This window comes from Leptinotarsa decemlineata, unplaced genomic scaffold (assembly GCF_025532065.1).
Source record: "Leptinotarsa decemlineata unplaced genomic scaffold, Ldec_3_MD MMD2_tig00001365_RagTag_RagTag, whole genome shotgun sequence".
In the NCBI taxonomy this organism is placed as follows: Eukaryota; Metazoa; Arthropoda; class Insecta; order Coleoptera; family Chrysomelidae; genus Leptinotarsa; species Leptinotarsa decemlineata.
In genome coordinates, this window is record NW_027412561.1 from 199955 (window position 1) to 205954 (window position 6000).

The 6000-nt window shown below is 35.1% G+C and overlaps 1 long non-coding RNA gene across 1 annotated transcript in view; it reads left to right on the forward strand.

Annotated features, from left to right (window-relative positions):
* The window catches only part of LOC141482484 (uncharacterized), a 60020-nt gene extending 54236 nt beyond the window's left edge, over nt 1-5784 (forward strand). The window contains exon 3 of the long non-coding RNA XR_012465558.1: nt 4970-5784. This is a non-coding gene — a long non-coding RNA (uncharacterized lncRNA). The remainder of the gene's footprint in view (nt 1-4969) is intronic.
* Nucleotides 5785-6000: the final 216 nt, after the last annotated feature.

Sequence of the window (6000 nt, forward strand, 5' to 3'; positions counted from 1 at the left end):
GCCAGATTTACCCGTTGAGTTTGGTTTGACTTTGAAATAAATGCAAGGTTATTATCTGCCCCAAAACAGATGCGTAGACTGAACACATAACATTTCACAGGAGAACAGACTGACATTTCTCACGCATATGCACGTCTAACATGAGCTAGGTACCACATATTTGATGATGATTCAAAATGCTACACTATATTCTTTCTTGAAATATAATTACATTACAATTTGAAGCAACATAGTAGATGATATTGACGTAACTTCAACTGAAACGTGGGTATCGCCTCACTTTGGTCTCTTTTTTTCTACACATTGGCAAAATCTGATGGTGAAGTTTGGTTTAACCTTAAAACTAAAACTAGGATTTTCTCGAGGGTCGAGTTTTCATGTATGCCGATGACACAACATTGTGACGTCCCTAGATCTAAATGGAACTGAAAATAAAACGAAACTAGTAATCAATAAATTCGAATGTTGGTGTGAAAACAATCAGTTAACAGTGAAAATAAAACAACATTTATCCAGTTTTCAAGTAAGTATCAGCGCCCTCTTCAAATAAATCTAGGTTTCGAAACAGAATATACAAAATTTCTTGGAACACAACTTGACAATGAATTGTCTTTCAATAATCACATCGAATACTTATGCACTTCTCTGAGAAACGTATTTTGCCTTCCTAACAATGAAATTAAATTTTTTGAGATATAATCTCTTGGATATATACTATGGTCTAGTGTATTCTGAGCTCAATATGAATATTACCATTTGGGGACACTCATCAGAAATAAATTGAAATTTTATAAGGCACAAACGCTTCATTAAACTAATTTTTGATCTAAAATACAGAGAATCTTGTAAGAAAACATTCCAAGACAAAAAAGTTTTCACATTACCATTCATTTATCTTTACAAAATATTAAGCTACCTTCATGTACATTCCCATTTGCTAACAAGAAATGAGGTAATTCACTGTCATTAAACGAGACGGAGAAACGACTTCCATCAGGAAAAAATAAACCATAATGAGTACAAAGGTTCGCCACTTCATGCCGGAGCAAAATGTATTAACTCATTATCACATAGGATCAGAAGTGAAACAAATTTTCTCAAATTCAAGAAAAAAGTCAAAGACTTTTTGGTGACAAGTTGTTTTTACTTCCTGATAGATTATGAAAATGATATTTTTGTGTGACATTTGCTGTTACTGATATAAGTGCTATAAGATAAAATATCTTTTGTAAAATGTGACGTGTCATATATACATTCATGTATGAATGATGACTAAAATTTGACTTTGACTTCTCCGCCAATGTCATGCTAGTCGGAGATTTGTAGACATGTAGTTGTCAACACTTGACATTTTACAGGAGAATAGACTGATATTTCTCACACATATGCATGCCCTACACAAACTTCCGCATGCTTAAAAATGATGTCATGATTTAAAATTTCGCACTACGTTTTTCTTTTCGAAACAATACAAATCTGAAGCCATATAGTAGATGATATTGATATGATTTCAACTGAAAAGCAGGTTTGTTCTCACTTTGGTCTGTTTCTCCCCCACCATGTCAAGATCTGACAGAACAGTTTGGTTTGAGCTTGAAACAGGTTATGCTAGACGAGGATTTGCGGAGTTTCCGAAAGAGATGCGTAGGGTCATGCCATTTTGCCGTAGAATAGATTGATATTTCTCACACATGCATATGCTCGCCCAACAAGAACTTTCACGTATTGCAATACAATCTAATCATTTGAAATGCAACACTATATTGCAATATCTGATGGTGGAGTGTGGTTTGACTGTGAAAATGAATACAAAGTTCATTCTTTGCGAACATCATGCTGAACGGGGTATGGAAGTTCTCCAAAACAATGCATACAGTCACAACACACCATTTTACAGCGAAAAAGACATATTTTTCACACCTAAATATATTCTCGACATGAACTTTTACATGTCGCAATATACATGTTTCAATTTGAAATGTATTAACATATTGTTCTTAAAATTCAATATTATCCAAGATTCAAGCCAATATACCATATTATAACGTAAGCGTGTATTCAACTGAAAAGGACGTTTTTCCACACTTCAACCTGAAAACTGATTCCTCTACTCCACCATTTCATGATCTGACTTCGAAGTTCACTTTGATCTTCAACTTGACTACGTGGTCATTTTCTGTCGATGTTCTGCTATACTGGTTTGTGAGTCCCCAAATATTACATAATGCACACATTTTTTGTACATAAACACGCATGCTCCACACCATGCATGCTTATGCTTATGTTGTAGTATTTTTCTCTAGAGAATTTATCTTGTTGAAGCTGCGATGATTCTGCAACCGTGTTAGTTTGGTCACATTACTTCTAACGCAAAGTTTTTCCCGCTAGGTAGTGCTGTTTCTAATTTACTGTTCGAGGAATATTTTCTGGCGCTCCATTTCGGTCAATCATTTATTGTTGAACCTGCTTCTGCAATTTTGAAAATATCGTATATATCGCATATATCGCATCTATATTGAGCCTCATAAAAGATGAATACAAGGAGAAAACAGTGAAGGATGGACTTGAAGAGTGTTATAAGGCTTCTAATCGAATGAAAAAAGATCTGAAAAATACTACTACTATGGGTGGAAAACAAAATCTACTAGCATTTTTGGTCTATATTGCAACACTACGTAATCAGATGAAATTTGAGATGAATAAAGGAGCAGGCCTGATTAGCCGGAAAGAGACAGCCTCTAATCGGCTTTCAATTCGCGTTTTCGAACTGGAGTGATTGGTAATCTCAAGCATAGGAACCCTACCTCATTTTCGATCGACTGTAAGACCCTTTTTGTGAGACGAATTCAAAATGCACTGAAGAAGGATGCATTTTTAAAGGTTAATATGACATTCGGTGGAGAATTTGAGGTTGTCATTTGAGGACTGAAGTTGTAAGGTATTCACTTTCCGATGACAATTATTCAGATATATAGTTTCGAAGAGCAGAATGATCTCTCAGTCAATGTTTACACGTTGGAACTTTTTAAATCCAACCAGAAAACACTGTTTTTGGATAAAAGATCTATCTAGTTTGGTGAGTAATCAACTCGACAACCATAGTGGAAAAAATATTTTTGCAATAGGTGTTTTCACTGTTTTTCCACGCAACCTATGTTAGATAAACACCTTGAAGACTGCTCGAAGACAAGGAATGCCTACCAAAACTATCTATGGAGCGAAAACATATTTTGAGGTTCAAAAATTTCAAAAATTGAATTACATCGCCTTTCGTCATATACCGTGTATTGGTATCTGCACAAGATGACAATAAATATCAACGACACATTGCGGCATCTATTGGATATTATGTGAAACGCTCTTATGATGATACACTATCATTTTATCGATCATTTCGTGGTGAAAATTGTATGAAATGGTTTGCCGACGGGATAGATCAGTTTGCTGAAGATGTTGAAACTGTGTTCCAGTGTCCATTTGATGTAGATATATCAGCCAGTCAGGAAACATTTTTTCAGGAAGCAACTCATTGTCATATATGTGACAAACCATTCAATATATCAGATAAAATAGTATGCGACTATAATCGTCTAATACCTACAAATAATCAATCGCGGACCATCACACAATGAGTGCATTATAAACTATCAAGATGATCAAACAATTCCCATCGTGTTTCATAACTTATCAGGGTATGATGCACATTTTGTTATAGAAAATATTGCATTGGATCTCAATAGAAGTGTCGCCGTTTGGCCGATAACAAAGGAAAAGTATATCTTCGTCACTGAAAATATTTCTGGGAGCAAGATTCACTTCAGATTTTTTAACTCATTCAGATTCATGAGTTTTTCGCTGGATACGTTAGTATCATATCTATCAGATTTTCTAAATCTCATATCACAGTTCTCCAACCCCTCGAATGATGAAGAGTAGATTTTGACAAAAAAGGGTGTAATGCCGTATGACTATATCGATTCTTTCAAAAAATTCAATGAAGATTGTTTACCCCCTATCGAAACCTTTCACAACAAATTGGAGGGAAAACCGTGTCCTAGGAGATATTACTTACGTGCCAAGCTGATATGGGCTACTTGTAATATAAACACATTGGGAAAATATACGGATCTGTATTTGAAGACGGATATTATGCTTCTAGCTATGTCTTCGAGCAGTTCCGCTCAAGTTGTCATAAAACTTACGGTTTGGATCCTGCCCATTATTTCACCCTGCCTGGCTATACATGGGATACTATGTTATTCAAAACGAAACAGCAACTTGAACTTTTCACCGATGTAGTTCAGTTGATGTTTTTCGAAAAGGGAACAAGAGGTGGACTGAGTGCTCCAAGCGAAGAGTCACAGCTGATAACAAATACATGGGTGACAATTATGATAAAGCCAAAACTGACTCATACCTAATGTATTTCGATGTTAATAATCAATATGGTTGGGCAATGTCTCAATATCTACCATACGGCTGGTTTGAGTGGATGGACACCAACATTGATATCACAACTGTGCCTGATGATGCCTCGGAAAGTTATATACTAGAAGTTGATATGAAGTATCCAAACAACCTGCACGATATGCATAAGGATTCACAATTATGCCCCGATTATGTGGATCCTAAGACAAAAAAATCTCGAACCGAAAGTACATCGGATGTGAAACGATTTAAATTGATGGCTACTCTACAGTCGAAGGAAAAGTATGTGAATCATTACAGAAATCTCAAGCAGGCCTCAGAACATGGTCTATTTTGAACAAGATTCATCGTGTTCTAAAGTTCAAGCAGCCCACATGGTTGAAGCCCTGCATAGACTTGAACACACGTTTGCGAACTGCTGCCTCGAATGATTTTGAAAAGAACCAATTCAAAATAATGAATAATGCCGTATTTGATATGTACTGCTATCTTCAATACTCAATTTTTGTCCCATATATATATATATAGATATTTGTTTCAGGGAAAACTATGGAAAATCTGAGAGAGCACTCTGATGTTCGCCTTGTAACGAGTTGGGATGGGCGATATGGTGCCGAAGCCAAAATATCCGAATCCGAAATATTCTTCAACAAACCTATATATGTTGAAATGGTAGTACTGGATTTGGCAAAGTTGACCACATATAATTTCCATTATGAGTACATGGCTCCTAGGTATAGAGAAAATTTTTGCGCAGTTTATACTGACACGCATAGGGTGTATTCAACAGAACAAAAGAAGACTGCTCTGAATCCTAACGATGATGAACGCTATCTTGTTCCCGAAAGCTACCATACTCTTCCATGGGGACACTACTCAATTCAAAATCTATGAATATTGATTAATAACAATATCAACTACAAATTATTCTCGTCTCACATGAACGGTTCTATGTACGAGAGAAAATCACATATCACATTGAAAGTTTTCGTTAACATATTATCTTGTTGCTGATATACAGTTGTATTTTTGTGTGTCAAAGCAGAACTATTGGAAAAATGAACGTTACTGTCATTTATTTCAAATTGAACCACACACCTATTTTCTTTCGAGAGAGGTTTTATATAGGGCAATTGGCGATGTTTTTTTCCCTCTACAATCTAAAAATCAAACGCTCCAGCAGCTATTACTCCAGGGTGGTGTGAAAAAGATCAATAAAAACTGTTTTAACGATGAACTCACAACCTGATGATATCAACCCCTTGTCCTCATTTTTTAGGGTAATATTTCTTGGTCTCTTCCTTCGAAGGGCTCATAAGTATCTATTAAGTCGATGTATTTCCTAAAAATATCAATTTCAACTCTTTCATCATATCTTTTGTAAACAGAAAACAAAAAAAATATTTATATATTGTGTAAGATCTTGTTCATTATATCTTTTCGGTTTACATTTTGTAACAAGTTGTTTTGAATTATTAATTAACTTGAGTGTGTTTTTATTGATGTTCAAAATATTATTTTCAATAGAAACATACTTTTTTTATGACATCCATCATCTTGTAGAATCAAACC